This window comes from Xyrauchen texanus, chromosome 39, assembly GCF_025860055.1.
Source record: "Xyrauchen texanus isolate HMW12.3.18 chromosome 39, RBS_HiC_50CHRs, whole genome shotgun sequence".
Taxonomy (NCBI): Eukaryota; Metazoa; Chordata; class Actinopteri; order Cypriniformes; family Catostomidae; genus Xyrauchen; species Xyrauchen texanus.
The window spans coordinates 37,228,292-37,247,906 of NC_068314.1; the positions used below are offsets into that span (position 1 = coordinate 37,228,292).

At 42.8% G+C, this 19,615-nt stretch overlaps 1 protein-coding gene and 1 pseudogene across 12 annotated transcripts in view; one reads left to right on the forward strand and one right to left on the reverse strand.

Annotated features, from left to right (window-relative positions):
- Positions 1 to 19,615, reverse strand: part of LOC127632340 (neurexophilin-2-like) — a 248,107-nt gene that overhangs the window by 114,091 nt on the left and 114,401 nt on the right. The gene's annotated exons all lie outside the window — the stretch shown is intronic.
- Positions 1 to 19,615, forward strand: part of LOC127632324 (thrombospondin type-1 domain-containing protein 7B-like) — a 69,794-nt pseudogene that overhangs the window by 6,385 nt on the left and 43,794 nt on the right.

The following is a 19,615-nucleotide window of genomic DNA, read 5'->3' on the forward strand; positions in this document are numbered from 1 at the left end:
TATTCAGCACAGCTAAAAGATTAAACTCCAGGCAGGCTCGGTGGGCTCTTTTTTCGGTCGCTTTGATTTTACTCTCTGCATCGCCCGGGTTCCAAGAACATCAAACCCGATTCTTTATCACGTATTTTTGATCACTCCAAGCTCGCCTACTCCCCGAAGTGCATTTTACCAGAGACTCTATTCATCTCTACACTCACATGGGAGATCGAATCGAAGGTCAAGACGGCCTTAGAAGGGTAACGCCTCGGCTCGGTGCCCACCGAACCGCTTGTTTGTGCCGGAGGGGTTACGGTCCAGCTGCTATTCAGTGGGGACATTGTTCTAATGTGGCTTGTCATCCAGGAGTTAATCGAACTAAGTTTTTAGTCAAGCAACGATTCTGGTGGCCTTTGATGGTTCGTGACGCTCACAGTTTTGTTTTGGCTTGCTCAGTCTGCGCCACTGGTAAGAGTTCCAATCGACCCCCAGACGGGTTACTTCAACCGCTGCCGGTGCCATCGAGACCCTGGTCCCATATCGCTCTAGATTTTATCACCGCCTCCCACCCTCACAGGGACACACGGTAGTTTTAACCGTGGTGGACCGGTTCTCGGCTGCGCCCACTTCATTCCCTTGCCCAAATTACCCTCTGCCAAGGAGACAGCGGTGATTGTCATTGACCACGCCTTTCGCTACATGGCCTCCCGACAGATGTGGTCTCTGACAGAGGACCCCAATTTGTGTCCAAATTTTGGCGAGAATTTTGTAAATTACTGGGAGCTGACTGTTAGTCTGTCCTCAGGGTTTCATCCCCAGAGCAATGGTCAATCTGAGCGAGCCAACCAGGATCTGGAGAGAACGCTACGATGTTTGGTATCCAAGAATCCTTCCTCATGGAGTCAGCAACTGTCTTTTGTTGAGTACGCCCACAACACGCTACCAGTATCATCCACGGGCCTATCTCCGCTTGAGTGTAGTGTAGGTTACCAGCCACCTATTTTTCCTAGTCTGGAATCCGAGTCGCGGTCCCTCCGGCCACGCTTCGTCCAGAGGTGTCACCGCGACTTGGACTAGGGCCCGGAGACTCTACTCCAAGTGGGGTCACGCACCAAGGCCAAAGCTGATCGCCACCGGTCTAGGCCTCCCGTGATACGCCGTTGGTCAAAAGTGTGGCTTTCTACTAAGAACATTCCTCTACGTCCGTGATCTAATAAACTTGCACCTAAATTTATTGGCCCGCTCGCTGTCACCAAGATCGTTAGTCCGGTGGCAGTCCGCCTCAACCTTCCTCCAGCTGCACAGGAGAATTCACCCGTATTTCATGTATCCAAAATAAAACCCGTCTTTTATTCCCGCGATTAACCCGCCGGTTCGGTTCCCCCGCGCGACTCGTAGACGGGAACCTACTTATTCGGTCAACCGTATTCTGGACTCAAGACGGAGGGGACGCGGATTTCAGTACCTGGTGGACTGGGAAGGTTACGGTCCGGAGGAGAGAGGTTGGGTACCGCCAGAGACATTCTGGATCACTCCCTTATCGATGACTACAATCGGCAGGTAGGGAGCCTGGGAACGCCAGGAGGCGCTCCTAGGGGAGGGGTACTGTCACGGTATTTAATCCTATGTCTCTTCCTTGTCTCGTGCCTTGTTCTTAGTGTGTGTTGTGTGGGTGCGTGAATGTGTGGGCGTGTTGTTTGTACCATGATTAGCGCTCTGCCGCAATCACTCCTCTCACCAGCTGTTACTCATTCCCATTCCCTTTAAATTCTCACCACTCTCTCATCTCCTTGTCAGATCGTTGTTTGTGATGTCCGTGTTGTTCGCTCTTCAGAGTTCCAGTCCAGTTCTCTCGTTGTCCCTGTTTCAGGTCCTGTTTGCTGTTACCCGGATTCGCCGTGTCTGTTCAACACTTCTCTTCACTCTTCTCACCACGCATCATCTGACCATTGGAGACTCTGCGCCACTAGACCATCACCCCGGACTTTTCCCCTATCTTCTCAATTTGACTGTCAATAAACTAATTGTCAACTTGCAACTTGCTTCCTAGCTTCATTACGTCACATTTACATGTCAAGTCTGATATTTTGATTAAAGATGTGTTCATCAGACATGTCAGTCAAATAGCGTGCGTGTACCGAAATGAGAAAATAAAAAGTGATCTTTAAGATTCTCTAACAAGATCAAACAGGCACTGTCGACTAATCGACTGCTTTATATGTTGCTTGCGAAGAAATCAGAATGAGTAGATTTGAAAGGTCGTCGATGGAGACGGATGCTTTTAGGCAGCAGTAAACTGTGGGATGAGACGAGGGGGATATGTTCCTCAGATATCCTCAGTCTGTTCTCAGAGGCTCTGAAAGACTTTTGGATCGAAGAGCAGCTCTGCGGGGCAACAGCAGTCATGATTCTTGCGATGTGAAATCGATACTGGTTTCTTCATGAAGAAGTGGCTGCACTGTGGTTCTTTGTCCATGATGAAATGTTCATTCGTACACCAACAAACACAGAACGTTTGTTTCTAACGATCTGTGATGTGACCAATGAGAGACAGAGGGCGTGTTCTAGACCAGGGGTCCGGGGACCCCCAGGGGGCCACAAGGGAGTGCCACAAAAACTTTAAGGAAAACAAATGTAACAATTTTGACATTATTTCACATAATTTCTGTTTCATTCTGAAATCGTTTGATTCATTGTAGTTTTTCATATTGACAGCCAAGAAATAAAATACTCCTGTAAACTGGATTATACTGTAATTTCATATATTATAATTAGGGCTGTCAATCGATTACAATTTTCAATCGAATTAATTACACGGTGTCCCGATTAATTAATCGCATTTAACCAGCATATACAAATATTTGCTGAGAAAGCCCCTCATATAACAATAATTCAATATATAATGATGAAATAATTATACTTGGTATCTTTAAATATAAAAAAATTATATATATAATATAAATAAAATAAACAAATATTCAGATAATTAAAATGCATTACATTGTTGTGGCAGAAGAGTTCATCATTGATAAGACAATATAAAAAGCGGCTTTAGAATACAATGTATTGATTATTTCCATATTATTGATCATAAGTGAATTTATCAATCAGTTGGAGATTTATTATGAAGGTTTGTTTAGGGACCGTCAATTTACACCTGCGTCAGACATCTTTTTTTTTTTTTTAGAAACAAGCCACAATATACACAATACTACAGATATATTTTACAATAATGCCGTTATATTCATTACATAGTGTAATGGTTTTCAATGCTTTGGCGCTTACACCTGAGCTAAATTATGTGTAACACCGGTGTCTAATTTCAGTAAGCATGGGGAGAGCGGCATAAAGTGCCCTGCTGATAACGGTCACACTGGTGCCCGTGTGACAGTTTTCCCAAGAAGGACACGTGAAGCAGGGCACTTGAAATTAGACACAGGTGTTAGACATAATTTAGCGCAGGTGTAAGCGCCCTTACCGCTTTTCTCTCCCGGACGGGCTCTTGACCACGCCCCCGCTGCCACACATGGCTTGTAATAAAACATTTGCAGTAAACAGTAGCCTACCAAGAAAGTCATTGGTCACTATCTTCCTCCTCCTGTGCACTGAAACCACTGAAGTCAACCAGGGTTTCCCGCAGCACTTTGAAACTAAGGCGGCCGCCTAAGCAACACACGCCTGCCGCCTTAACTACGTCGTCAAAAATATATATATGAGCGATATTCGCTCATATATGTTACTCTGTCCTGTTTTCTCCCTTTCCATCTTTAAATATGTGATAAGCCTTCGTGTTCGCTTCAGTCTTGTTATCAGCGCGTTCTTCCGCAGCGTGTGTGTGTGTGTGTGTGTGTGTGTGTGTGTGTTCATCTGAGCCTCATTGGTCTGTCACTGCTCGTCAATGTCAGAATATTTGAGATGACCAATCAAATCAAAGTAGGCGGGCTTTATGTTGACAGCGCGAATTTTAGCAGAGCGACTCGACAGTAAAGGTACGTACACACTGCCAGCGACATCGCGCGCGACAGCGACTCAATACCATTCATTTTCAATGAGAGCACAGCGACTTCCGGCGACACGAGCTGTCGCGACCGTTGGCGCTAGATGTGGGCGTGTCCAGCGACGCCGACAAAGTTGAGAAAAGTTCAACTTTGGAGCTGACTAACGGAAGCTGACAGCCAATAGGAGAGACGACGGAGAGCTCACGTGATCCTTCTCTCTCTCTCTCTCTCTCTCTCTCTCTCTCTCTCTCTCTCTCTCTCTCAGCTCCTGCAGTAACGGAAAGATGGATGAAAGGCTAATTCTTGCTGTTAGAAATGTTCCAGTGCTCTATGATATGTCTCTTCCCACGTACAAGGACATTTTAAAGAAAAATACTGCGTGGAAAGGTGTATCTGAGATCGCGGGGATTTTATGGACCCAGACAGACCGGCATTTGCGTTTTCACCGCAGATAAACAGCCGCTATGGCAAACGGCACGCCTTGTTTCTCATTCATCTTTGATATAAAGCATTTTATGCACTGATTCCATTTATATTTAGTCTTTTCCCTACAAAATGTTTGTTTTTAGTGGCAAGAAAAGAGATTCGCTGTCAAGAGCAATGGAATGACATCCGTGAATGTCATTTATAAACGTTACTAGGCAACCAGTAGTGGGAACACCCACTAGCGACTTCACCGCCAGCCATTGGCGACCTGCAGCGATAAAGTCGCTGGCAGTGTGTACGTAGCTTAAAGGAGCGACTCAACGCACTTCAGTTTACAGTCGGTCAAGTGCGAGATAAGATGTAAGTTGGTAAACTAAACATTTGCTATTTGACAGTTTTTTTAGGTCATAAATGTTAAACGAATCACAAAAATAATCAGGCAAATTAATAAACTTTTGTCTATTTTCGCCATTTTGAACTGAAAATAGACCACTATGTGACGTGACTGATGTAATGTAGCCTAATAATTAATTTACTGTCATTGTGAGGGGACAAGACACATTAACCAGGGTACCCGCAGGATCTTAAAAGCATTGAAAAATAATCTCAAATTAAGGCCTTAAAAGCCTTGGATTTTGTATACAAAGTCTTGGATTTCATTACAAAGGTGTTATATTTTTTTTGCCTTTACTAGGATTAAGTTCATACCATAACAAAATTAACTGTTACTAATGCAGGCTTCATTCACTTTCCATGTATAGATCAAGACAGACTTGCGGAACAGACTGCAGGGGAACAGTCTGACAGCCTGCATGAAAATATGCATAAATGGTCCACTCGTAAAAGAGTGCAATTACCGAAGGGCCCTTGAATTGTTTTTTTCTAAACCAAGGAGGATAGCCTGTAGCGATGCTAGGTGTCAGCTCTGCCATAAGCAGTGATTGTAATAAGCTTTGCACATTTTGACGGACTATTAGAAGTAATGTTGTTACCTTGACAAACTAATACATCATTAAAAAGATATGACTCAAGTTTCAGTATTTGTCTTAATTTGTGTCAGGAGTTATGCAATTCCAAATACATTCCAAATTCAGTGGTTCTCGCTCTCAATGGGGCGTGTGGTGAGTTGTGTGTGGATCGTGGAGAGTAGCGTGAGCCTCCACATGCTGCGAGTCTCCGCGGTGTCATGCACAACGAGTCACGTGATCAGATGTGTGGATTGACGACCTCAGAAGCGGACGCAACTGTGACGTGTCCTCCACCACCCGGATTGAGGCAAGTAACCGCAACACCACGGGGATCTACTAAGTAGTGGGAATTGGGCGTTCCAACATTGGGAGAAAAGGGGATGAAAAAAAAAAAAGAATATTAAGAAGTTTCCTCAGGGTTAAACCAAATGATCTGAGAATAATTGCCTTTTCATCATTATTATTAAATAAATCATTATTAAATGTATTAAAAAGATTAAATGATGATTTGTTTTTAATACTTCACACACAGTCTTGAGGGTCTCTAACGGGAACTTCTCTGTTTTATGTTTTTTGTCACATGACAAAATTATAATTTTTTTTAAATATAACGTATTTTAAAAATAACATTGTTTGCTCTTTTTTTTTAATTTTTTTTTATAATTACTATTGAAAAGACAAATTTGCACTACTCATCCCAACATTTCCTCTTTTTTTATTTTTTTTTATTTTTTTTTTCTTCAAGTATAATAGCTTTTAATGTCACTTTTGGATCGGCTCCAGATTGTTACATCACATGACATTTTTTAATCTTTGGGATATAAAACTGAATATTCTTTTCGATAATAAATAAGAATAGTTAAAATAGCGACTCTACCAGATAAGATATCCCATATAAGCAGTTCAGACAGTATGTTGGGCTTTGTGTTGAGAAGCTTGTTAAAAACCACTCGCAGTCTGTGTTTCCGACACCCTCGAAATGACCTCATCCTGTCTCGCAGCTTTAGGTCGCTCTGACACTATGGGACAGAGTCCTGTTCACATCTAAGGTCCATTTCCCTCCATCTGCCTGCTGCGTTTCCATGACAACCGCATGAGCTGACCGGGATAAAAAGGACCGACTCCTGTGAGACACAAAAGTCAGCCTGCAAGTTGGAAGCAGCCCGTCGCCACTGTGAGCGAGACTGAATGTGCAAACGTCTTGGAACTACTGTTTTGGAAACCAACCTAATGTGCGACTGCACAGACAGATATGGGAAGACACTTGTAGGTAGGTTTCCCGAAAAGTGGGAACAGTATGGCACCATAAAAGCGTGTTTGCTCTACAGATAGGACACTGCGTTTGATTACTGTCTCAGTTTATTTGGCTGCTGCATGCACAATAAAATGTGACAAAAAGCAACATCGTGTTTTGTCATTGTGGCAGGTCGGAGGGCAGGGCGGGTCCAGGCGGAGGGCGGGTCGTGATTCTGCACACCCGGCCCCTAATCAGGCTAATTAGCCCTCAAGAGGGATAAAGGCCGACTCAAGACGACAGTGCGACAGAAAGAGAAATTTACAGACAGCTGTCCGACACCTGTGTGTGTGTGTGTGTGTGTGTGTGTGTGTGTGTTTGTCTTTTTGGTTCAGTTTATAATTAAACTATTATTTATATTGTCAAGCTGGTTCGAGCCGCCTCCTTTCCATGAATCCCTTTACACTGGTGCCGAAACCTGGGAAGGAGGAGGGATGTGCCGTAGTGGAGTTCTCAGCGCCACAATCCGCCGGAGGATGGAGGAGCACGGCTGCCTGGAAGCGGAGGAACAGCCGCCGACCGCGAGGGAGGAGGGGCTCCCAACCAACTGCCTGGAGCGGTTACCGCTGCCAGGGGTGGGGGAGACCACTACCGTCCACCAAAAACGGCGTGTAAGTGCCACGCTTTTTATTTTTATTTTTTCTCCCCTTGTCCACTTCCTCATCCAGGTTGACGGGGATGACCTGCCGGCAGATGGGTGGAGGGCACACCCCTCCCCAGGGAAAGGGGGGGGTGTACGTCATGCCGGTGCCCGGCCTGAGAGAACGAGAGAGGAATGTGGCAGGGCGAAGGGCGGGGCCATGTTGTGATTCCGCACACCTGGCCCCTAATCGGGCTAATTAGCCCTCGAGAGGATCCCAAGATGGCAGTGCGACAGGGAAAGAGATTTACGGACAGCTGTCAGACACCTGTGTGTGTGTGTGTGTGTGTGTGTGTGTTTGTCTTTTTGGTTCAGTTTTATATTAAACTATTATATATATCTTCAAGCCGGTTCTCGCCTCCTCCTTTCCATGAATCCCTTTACAGTCATATTATACCATCGCTTGCTGTAATAAGTAGCATGGTACTGGAAAAGTTCTCTATTGTGAAAATAGTCCAAAACTGTTGCGTGACGTGAACGCAGACAAGCACTCTTGGAACACAACTGAATTAGTGGACTGGAACTAACTGTTGTATAATAGCTTTAAAAGAAGTAATATGGATTTCGGTGTGACTGCAGTCAAATAGAGAAAATATCTTCATAAGGACCTGACAAGAAGAATACTGGATGTAGATCTTCACTCTTTGCTAACTAAACGAGCAGATATGCTCAAGAACACAACCACTCTCCTGGGATACTTCTCTCTTTTTTCTGTTTTCAGTTTTCCCCCTATAATGTCAAATTGCATCATCAAATGACAGCTGAGAGCGCAGACACAGAAAACACAATCTCTTTCTGCTTCAGTTCAAAGCGATTATTCCCACATCTGGAGTCTTTAATCACAATCCTGATCAGGCAGGAGATCTCTGTAGGACCGGTCTCAGCGGGGAGAGTCTTACCTGAACCCCTGCTTCACAGTAAATTGATATTTGAGCGAGGAGGATGAGCTCATGAGCCGTAATTAGCAGGCTGCATTTTGGGTTTCGTGCTGGGAAGAATCACATTCGAATGATCACAGAGTTACTGGCACGCTCAGATGTGTTTTCTTCTGCTGGAGGAGCGATTTCGGCTGCCCTCGGTGGTCATACAGTAATGATGTCACCCCATATGACTCTCTTTCTCTGTTACATGGTTTCTCTTCCCTCTTGTGCATTAGGTGGCATTTGGTGATGGCACTGTAGGTCTCTTTGGTGACCTCACCAGCAGGGGTGGAAAAGTACTGTTCTTAAAATGTAGTTTGAGTAGAGTAAAAGTACCTGTCCTAATAACTACTCGAGATGTAATCTCTCCACCTAATCCTGGGTCTTCCCCGAGGACTCCTCCCAGCTGGACGTGCCTGAAACACCTCCCTAGGGAGGTGGCCAGGGGGCATCCTTACCAGATGCCCAAACCACCTCAACTGGCACCTTTCGACGCAAAGGAGCAGCGGCTCTACTCCGAGCTCCTCACGGATGACTGAGCTCCTCACCCTATCTCTAAGGGAGAAGCCCGCCACCCTTCTGAGGAAACCCATTTCGGCCGCTTGTACTCGTGACCTAGTTCTTTCGGTCATGACCCAGCCTTCATGACCATAGGTGAGGGTAGGAACGAAAATTGACCGGTAGATCGAGAGCTTTGCCTTCCAGCTCAGCTCTCTTTTCATGACAACGGTGCGATAGAGCGAGTGCAATACCGCCCCCGCTGCCCCGATTCTCTGGCCAACCTCCCGTTCCATTATCCCCTCACTCGTGAACAAGACCCCGAGGTACTTGAACTCCTCCACTTGGGGCAATACCTCCTTCCCTACCCGGATTACGCACTCCATCGGTTTCCTGCTGAGAAAGTTTATGTGTAGGGTCTAATTTTCCCTTAATGCAGACTGAGTGTTATTGTTGCGCATAAAACATGTTCAAAACAATGCAAGACATGCAAAAAAAAAACACAAAAAAAGCAGGGTCACTTGGCGCGTCATGTCCCGCACAATAGAGGCGGTAGAGCAGTTTTTTGGTACAGGGGCCACATCGGGCTTCAAAGGAATAATTCACACAAAGATGAAAATTCTCATCATTTACTCACCCTCATGCCATCCCAGATGTGACATTTATTTCTCCTGCAGAACACAAATTAACATTTCTATTAGAATATCTCCACTCTTTAGGTCCATACAATGCAAGTGAATGGGTGCCAATATTTTGAAGCTCCAAAAATCCCATAAATCAGCATAAAAGTAGCCTAATTTCTAACATGTGACTCCAGTGGTTAAATCCATGTGTTCAGAAGAGATATGATGGGTTGGGTGAGAAACAGGTCAATTTTGACTATAAATTCTCCTCCCTGCTCAGTCAATCTCCATTTAAACTTTCACTTTCTTCTTTTGATTTTGGTGATTCACATTCTTCATGCATATTGCCATCTACTGGTCAGGGAGATGAATTTATAGTTTCTCACCCACACCAGAAGACATGGATTTAACCACTGGAGTAGTATGGATTACTTTGTGCTGCATTTATGTGCTTTTTGGAGCGTAAAAATGTTGGCACCCATTCACTTGCATTGACAACCCAATTGTCATCATCACTTACAACGCAATAATCTCAGTGATGGATAATTAAATTACATGCTACTTTATTGTCACACAGATCTAATAAGCAGACATATGAAATTTACCTCGATATGTTTCTTCAAATTAGAGGCAGGATTAATGCTGATATCTGGCTTGAGCAAGTTAAACTCACATGACACGATCAAGCAACTGGCCTTTTTCACTGTGAAAATCCCTTTCAGGTGTTGAACTGTGTTTGAGGCATCCTGCACATCCATAACAGTTGGTGCTGGATCTGCAGCTGCCATTCAAGTTTTTTTATATGTGATTTGACTTGACGGGAGTCACGCGACTCTCCCTAGCCAGGTTGATAGATAAAAATAAAATCAGGACTGAGAAGTAGCGAACGTAGACAATGGAAAATGGCGCATTAAAAGTACAATTACAGCAATTAAAATGTACTCAAGTACAAGTGTACAATCTTTAAACTACTTAAAGTACAATTCCTGGGAAAAACGATGGTAACAACGTTGCAGGTAGGATTTTGTCTTGGCTGTGAGGTTTGGGGAATTGTAACACTAGTAAGTCTCAGAAAGATTTATCATGTTAATATATGGGTAGGACATATTGCTAGGATATTGTTCTTGGTGGACTAGATTTCCTACGCTGCTGTAGAGAAATTACGGATACTTATTACTACTAGAAAATACACAGACATACTGAGTTAAGCAGGTGGTCCGGCTGCTGCTGCTGTACAATTAGACATTTTTGGGGTGATGTAGGACATGCTGCTGCACATATAGGAATTACAAACAATCTCCTAACAAAGCAGCGAATATTCAAACCAAAATGTTCATAATCATAAATAACCCCCTGACAAATCATCTATCACCAAGGCTTGTGTACTGCTGCTGCTCTGAAGAGCCAAGTGCATGCTAGCTAGGTGTGTAAAAGCAAGATTCGAGAGCTTTATTGTCACACCTGCCATTTACAAAGGGGGTGAAATGCCATTCTAAGACCCCGTGTTGCTACATACATATTAGGACAACATGAGACGATCAGTCCAATGGGGTAGGAGAGAAGTGGTAAAGAGTTGAGCATCCTGACAACCTGGGGAAGAAGCTTTTAGTAGTAGCAGTATGGATGCTCCTGGATGCCGTCTGGTGCAGTCAAAACAACCTGAAGCTTGACACGCTCAAAACAGTGGAGATGATTGTGGACTTTAGGAGGAACACCCCATCATTGTCCCCACTCACCATTCTAAACAGCACTGTGGCAGCAGTGGAGTCATTCAGGTTCCTGGGCACTACCATCTCACAGGACCTGAAGTGGGAGACCCACATTGACTCCATTGTGAAAAAGGCCCATCAGAGGTTGTACTTCCTTCACCAGTTGAGGAAGTTCAACCTGCCGCAGGTGCTGCTGATACAGTTCTGCTCAGCAGTCATCTGTCTTTGTTGCTGTATTGTTTGTGCAATGGAATTTTCTGTCACCAAGACAAATTCCTTGTATGTGTAAGCATACTTTTCAATAAAGCTTATTCTGATTCTGATGAGAACTCATTTTTTGTGTCTATCTCTTTGTTTTCCTGTAGGTGTATGGGGTGTATGCGTGGCCAGTGACTGTGGTTCAGTCGGTCTCCAGGGTCGCCTGATATGGTGTAGCCACTCTGAAGGTTGGCGCACACATCAGTCCAATTGCTTTCCATCTGAGCGTCCTGCACAGCAGCAAGCGTGTGTGAAGATGTGCGAGTGGCAGAAGAATCTGTTTGAATGGCGCTTGTCTCCTTGGGGTCCCTGCATCACGACACCTCTGCCTCCAGCCTATCGATGTGTGACCGCTCAGCGTGGAGTACAAAGCCGAGACGTGGCATGCATGAAAATTTCAAACGGCAGCGCGGTCAGCCCGCGACGTTTGCGAGTGTTTTCTCCACCACCGGGCGAGAGCAGGCGTGTTTGTTGCCCTGCCCGATCGATTGTGTCGTCTCCGCCTTTTTCCATTGGTCAACCTGCAGTCGCACCTGTGGCTCGGCCCTCCAGCAGCGCACCAGGCACGTGCTGGCCACGCCCCTTTATGGAGGAGCAGACTGTCCCAGCCTCACCCAGACACGCCACTGTAACCATGACAACGCCCTTTCCACTCTCTGTCCCTCTGACCAGCAGGAGTACAGTTACAGTTTATGGGCGGGGCCATGGGGCCCTTGCAGACTTAAAGGGACAGCGCCTGTTGGAAAGACAACGATTGATTTTAATTTTGGCCTTGATGGGAATAAAGCTTTGTACACGATCAAACGCCACACTGACAGTGTTCACCACAAAATTCACTATCACTACGATGACAACATAGGCCACAAGGCACTGTGGGAAATCCTCATTGGATACCAAACACGGCAACTTCGGTGTACAAGGAGTGATGGGAAGAATGCCATGCTCAGGTGGGCCTCCATTCTGTGAATGAATGAATTATTTAATCCGCCAGTCAGGGAGTGTTTTGTTTACAATATGGTTTACATCTGAGAACATACTTTAATTTTAATTTTATGGACATCAGTGTCACTTTTTGATGTTACAGAAAAAATAAATAAATTATAAAAAAAAATATATATATATATATATATATATATATGTGTGTGTGTGTGTGTATGTGTGTATATATATATGTATTTGTATATATATATGTATTTGTCTATGTATTTGTATATATATATGTATTTGTCTATGTATTTGTATATATATATATATATATATATATATATATATATATATATATATATATATATATATATAATGTATTTTTATGTATTTTTATATTTATATATTTCAAATAATTTACACATTTAAATGTAAAAAATTTATTTGAGGAATGTTTAACAAAGTAAAATAATTTTTAGTAATTCAATTTAGTTAAAAACCACAACATTTTGCATGAAAATGAACCATGAAATTGAAATGCATAAATCTTAAAAAATAATATTTAATTCTTAAAAATAGTAATAGATTTTTTTATGTAACATGAAGAAAATACACATGAAATACAAACTCTAAAATAAAAAAAATAATTTCAACCTTAAGTAAACCTCATAAAAATGAACTTTATATCCCAATTGAGCCTGACCTCATTAACAATGTTTCACATTTGCACGTCAAACTTTGTTTGGAGGGTTCTTTTATAACTTACAGCTTCATAATGGGTAACTGAATTAGCATGTCTTTCATTCTATTTCAATGTTAATTTATGTAAAGGTAAATGGTATTTCATCTCTATTTGTGGTCCACTATTTCAGCGTTCAATGTCAATTCAACGATCAGATAAGACAGCTTTGCAATCAGTGCTTTGTTGTCTATGCATCAATAGTGCATATGTTTATTTGATCCGTCGATTACATGCTGCACACTAGATAAACATCGTTTCACCTGACATTATAAGATTTCCCTGGCAGTTTGCAAACTTTTCCACATTTGTAGTGAGCCAGACTATAAACTTCTGAAGAAATTCAACACCCACGGATGAGCCCATCACTCCCGCAGGATTTCAGAGTTTGCTTTGCCTCGTTTTGTTTGCCAATGTATTCAGCGAGAATCACCTGCAATGCTAAAGCCTTGGAGAGTTCTGAGACAGCTTGAAAAATATTCTATTCTTCTTGTTCCTTTTTCGTCAAGCTAGCCAGAGGCTAAATGCATGCCAACGTCTTTTGAAGAGAAAGATGAAAACTTTTATTAGAGAAGGCAACAAACATAAAATCCTTTAAACAAACTAAGCAATACTGTGAGTGAAACTTTCTCAAATATAATCTTTGAACTTTTTTTTATTGTTACGTTTTGTCATAATCTGCTTGTTCAAAACAACTATACTGGAGATTTTGGCAAGCAAAGCAATGCAGGTATTAGAAGAGAGAAATGTTGCAGTACACAAGTAGCAGATGCCCACAAAATATAACTTTTTCAATTCTCATTTTCAGCCTTTGTGACCATGACAACAGTCCGGTGAACTTTCGGTCATGTGTGATGCCCAGAAACTGCACTGTGTCTGATTGGTCACCGTGGAGTCCTTGCTCAAAGACCTGCCGAACATCTGGCCAATCACCTGGCTTCGAAGCAGGAGCCGCGTCCTGCAGAGAACAGCCATTGGTGGAGGAGAGCCATGCCCCACCCTGCAGCAAAAAACAAGCTGTAATATTTTGGAAGATAAGCTGCCGCTTTGCTCAAGGTGAGGAGGCTGTCTTGGTGCAATTCTTCATCCTGAGTTCCAAACGTTTTATTTTGAATGCATTATGTTTGCATGCACTTCTAAATGAATTAGTTGATTTGAAAAAGATTCACTGAAAGAGGTGTTACTAATCAATGAAGTAATCTTAATCATCTGAATTGGCTTGGGATTTCAGGTATGAGTGGAGGGTGACCGACTGGAATCCATGTCAGGTGACCCCCTATTGAGTCAGCAGGACCATCGCCATAGCAATACTAGTGTCCTGTAGCGGTGGTGGGATCCAGACCCGAGAAGCATATTGTGTCAGGATCCATGACAACACGGCTCCATCCCATAGTAAGACCACCGAGATGATGGATACAGTGAACTACTGTATGTTTCTCTTACAAGCAAGGAACATGATGTCATGATAGGACCATATAAATAAATACCATTCTATATGAATCTCTTAATCATTAAGTACCATGGTATTACCACCATCTATGAGCCACTGTACCACCGCAGTGCAGCCGTGGCCAAAAGTACAGTGACATAAAAAACAAAGTTTTCTGCTTCAGTTGTTGTGGTGTTGATTCACATTGTTTCTAGATTATTGTGCAGAGTGATCAGATGCATTTTAATTAATTGCAAAAAGCTTCATTGGCTTCATTGGCTTTTGTGATAAATAAAATTAACATTATCACAAAACCCAAATTTCACAGTTTTTGGCCCTGGCACAAAATGACCATCCAACATCATTTCACTAATCATTGCAACACCTGGGAAAGTGTGAACGAGTACTAGTCAGGTGACATCACTCGATCATTCTGATTGGATTATAAGAGCAGACTGATTGATATAAAAGGAGGGAAGAAGTGCTTCCAATCATTGTGTTCTTGTTCGTGATGGTTACCTCTAAAGAAAGACGTGCAGCCATCATCGCTTTACATCAAAATGACCTCCCATGCAAGGAAATGACTGCAAAGAATATTGCACCTGAAAGAACCATTTACCGGATCATCAAGAACTTCAAGGAGAGGTTCAACTGCAGTGAAGAAGGCTTCAGGACGTCCCAGAGTGTCCAGCAGCTGCCAGGACCGTCTCCTCCTGAGCAGTCCGCTACGGATTGTGTCCGTACCAGTGCAGAGCTCAAGATTGGCAGCAGGTTGGTGTGAGGGCATCTGCACAGTGAGGCGAAGACTTTTGGACAATGGCCTGGTGTCAAGAAAGGCAGCAAAGAAGCCACTTCTCTTCAAGACAAACATCTGAAATTCTGCAGGACGTAGAAGGATTCTTTGATTCTCTAATGAAGCCCCCTTCCGACTATTTGGGATATCTGGAAAATCGATAGTCCGGAGAAGAAAAGGTGAACGCCACCATGAGTCCTGTGTCGTGCCAACAGTGAAGCACATGTATGGGGTTGTCTTCATCACAGGGAGTGGGCTCGCTCACAATCCTGCACAAAAACACTGCCATGAATAAATAATGGTATCAAAACGTCTGGCAAGAGACTGCACACAAGACTTTCACCTACTGTTGCACTTGTGTACATGGTCATGTGACAATAAACTGATTTGATTTTGAAGAGCAACTTCTCCCAACGATCCAGGAGCAATTTGGTAATGATCCGTGCATTTTCCAGCATGATGGAGCACCATGTAAATAAATAAATAAATTGATCAATTGTCACACATTATACATACGTTTCTGCATATACATGGTGAAATTATTTATTTTTCACATATCCCAGCTAAGCTGGGGTCAGAGTGCAGGGTCAGCCATGATACGGCACCCCTGGAGCAGATAGGTTCAAGGGCCTTGCTCAAGGGCCCAACAGTGGTGTCTTGGTGGTGTTGGGGCTTGAACCCCTGACCTTCTGGTCAGTAACCCAGAGCCTTAACCGCTGAGCCACCACTGCTACTAAATGTCCACTGCTGCTACTAAAATGTCACAAGAGTGATAATGAAGTGGATCAGAGATCATTGACATTTTGTATCTGTGGCCAGGCAACTCTCCGGATCTTCATCCCATTGAGAACCTGTGGTCAATCCTCAAAAGAAGAGTGGACAAGCAGAAGCCCACAAACTGTGATCGACTCCGAGCACTAATAAGGCAAGAATGGATCGCCATCAGTCAGGATTTGGCCCAGAAGCTGATATCCAGCATGCCAGAGTGAATTGCAGAGATTATGAAGAACAAGGGTCAACACTGTAAATATTGACTCTTTGCATACATTGATTGATTTTTTGCCAATAAAAGCCTTTAAAACTCATTAACTGCTCATCATTGTTTTCCAGTATACCATAGAAACATGTGAAAAAATTATCTACAAATACTGAAGCAGCAAACATCACCAAACACAAAATTTATGTCACCAATACTTTTGGCCACAGCTGTACAGTTTGTAAGAGTTCTGGTAATAATTATAAACAGAATTGAAAGCGAATCAGATAACAAACAATCATGAAAACAATGTTAAGTCAACGTTGATGCATCGATGTTAATGGCACTGAATTAACGTTACAATCTGAAGTTGATTCTACATCACTTTTGCATCCTCAGTATTTACATTTCAACGAAAAATACATGTTAAGACATTGAATCAAAGACAGAATATGATTTGACTTAAATTTCAATTTAACAATGAAATTTCGATCTCAACCAAAGTTATGATTCGAATGAACAAACAACATTGTATCAACGTTATCGTGCTATCAGGGGAGTGTCCTGCAGAGCGGACTGAGAATACATTTGCAGACAATCAAGACATTCTTTTATCCAAATGTAGTTATTTAGTGAAATCAAGTACAGTTTTGCTGCTGTATCAAGTCATGATTTTAAGGGAGAGACTACACTTGAGAGCTGCCAAAACCTAGTGAGCTAGACAGCACTTTTAAGGTATCGTAGGAACGCTTCAGACGTTCGGCGGCAACATTATGCAATGTTCTAAGATACCTCGTTTTGGCCAACATCAAACTTTCTTAAAATCTGTTGCAATCAGATTCTCCTTTGCTCTTCACGAGTGGCGCACTGACTTGCTGCCTATGTAGTGTTCACTTATTAGTCACTTATGACCAGTGTTGGGTGAGTTACTCAAAAAGTAATCCACTACAAATGGCCGATTACTTCTCTTCATTTGTTATCAGATTATTGACTTCACTGGTTACTTCATCAGAAAAGTAATCAGATTACTGATTACTTCTAAGTTACTTTCTAAAAGCATTTTTCACTTGAGTTTTTCCACTCCACGTATTCAAGATAATGTCTATATTTCCTTCTTGTTCATTATCACACGCAAGCCATACACTCAACATCACGCGTTTCTCCCTTACAATGACTAGTTACCCTTTAGCTATCACAGAACAAGACAAAGAGATGTATATTAAGAGACCTAGCTCTAATGGGGCTTTTCCACTGCACGGTACAACTCAACTCGACTCGACTCGCCTTTTTTGGGGTTTTCCACTGTGGATAGTAGCTGGTACCTCGGTCGAGCACCACCTCGGTCGAGGTTCCAAGCGAGCCGATACTAAATGTGACGTCAAAATCCTGCAGATCACTGATTGGTCAGGGAGAATCGTCACTGGATTTCCGACACGCGACATCGACCAGCTAGTTTTAAAGTTAGCAACAGCGATAGCAGTATCATTTGTTCACAAGACTTTCCAATTGTAAGAAATGGCTGTGCACAAAACCACGCCGAGGGTGCAGACGTTCCTCTCGTTAGCGATGAGCGATACGAAACAGTCTTTCAGGAAGTGTCTCACCTGTTGGCCGCACACGGATACCACCGGACCTCCCAACAGTGAAAGGAAAAGTTACAAACACTTAAACGTGACGATAGAAACATCAAGGAAATGTGGAAGTGGTTAGACCAAATGGACGCTATCTAGACCGGCGAGCAATGGGAGGGAGAGCGCGCTGGACTGGCGTTGTTGGAGTCCACGATGGAGGATGGTACGTTTTGTTACGTTAACTCTATACTCTGCTTGAAAGCTTCACATTATTTAGTCGACCAGCTACTGGAAAGCTTCTAAAACAACCAATTTAACTGTTACACTTGTGTAAAATCAGCATGCAACGTCTGCTTTATACAGCACAATGAGCTAGCAGCTAACAGCTAGCGCTAATGTTATTGTTTATGGTCAGTTTGTGTCGTGTTTAAGATGATGTCACTGCAGTAGAAGCGGCACATCTATGACGATCATCCATAATCCCGCCCACATTGAGGCGAATCGAACTGTAACGTGCCGTGGAAAAATGCCATAAGTCCAGCGCTATGCTTTAACTCATAAGCGCAAAGTCAGTAGACATGGTCTTGAAGTTTTGGTATTCTTGTGCAAACATGCGCTAAGTCTAGACGCAAGCGGGTTTGGCAAAATCGCGTGTGCAATGTGCTAATGGGCTGGATCAAGTGCAATTTAATTCTTCGCTGGTTCGTCACCTGTTATTGCACCATCTGCATCCCATTATATAGTCCATTCCCTGTCAAACACCAGCGACAGCACATTCATAAGACGTCAGTAGTGTAAATGGACTGTATGCAATGAATTAGAATAATAGAAATATGGATTTATTGTTCTTTTTTGCACTTAAAATATTAAAATATCTGTATGACTGAGGATATCTGTCCTTTTATACAGTACGTATGGAAAATATAGTTTGGGATATGGATGTATGCTCCATTTAATTATAGAGAATGTAAGTATTATTAATCATATTGATCAAGTAACACACAAATAATGGCTTGTATTAACAGTGATCGTATTGGAGCCCAATTTGAAACTTTATCACCACCTGCTGGTGGAATCTGAGTTTAGACTTTGCACTGAAAACAGACGTGCTACTGAAACGTCTTAGTGCAATGATTGCTCAGGAAAATAGCAAATTGACCTTTGCACATCTCCATTAACATGCAATACACCCACAGTTTGCGTGAATACACTGAAAGGTAGCGCAAACACTCCCGCCCACTTGTGCTTCTCGTTGAACATTGCACTTAGAAATAGTGCTCTCGCGGAAACTGGATAAGACGTAGCGCACAGTCGTTGTAGCCCTGAGCTTTGTGCACTCACGAAAAATAGAGCCGTAATACAAAATTAATGTTTTGCATGTATTCTATTGTTTATTGTTTTAGAAATGTATAACCCAAGAACTGCGCTTCAAATTGTAATCTGATTACAAGAATTTAAAATGTAATGCATTACACTACTTTTGCGCCAAAAAGTATTTTGATCATAATAATGAATTACCGTACTTGTAATTAGATCACACCCAGCACCGCTTATGACACTCTGTCTACAACATACACAAGTGGCGTGTCATGTCTCGTCAAAAGCAACGCAGCATTATAAAACAATAACATTGCAATAATAATTATATAATAAGTACATTTTATACTATAAATTAAATTACAGAATATCTTTTTAGGATAGGCCGCTCTCTGTTTTTCTAGCTCTGTCTCTCAAACTGTATTTTTGTCATTAGTCAATAGGCCTGTTGGGAGGAACTTGTGCACGGCACCGTTACCGTCTTTGGCTCAATCTTGCTTCGTCCCCTGCCAGAAGCATTGTCCCCTCACATCTTGGTCACCCTGGGGACCTTGTC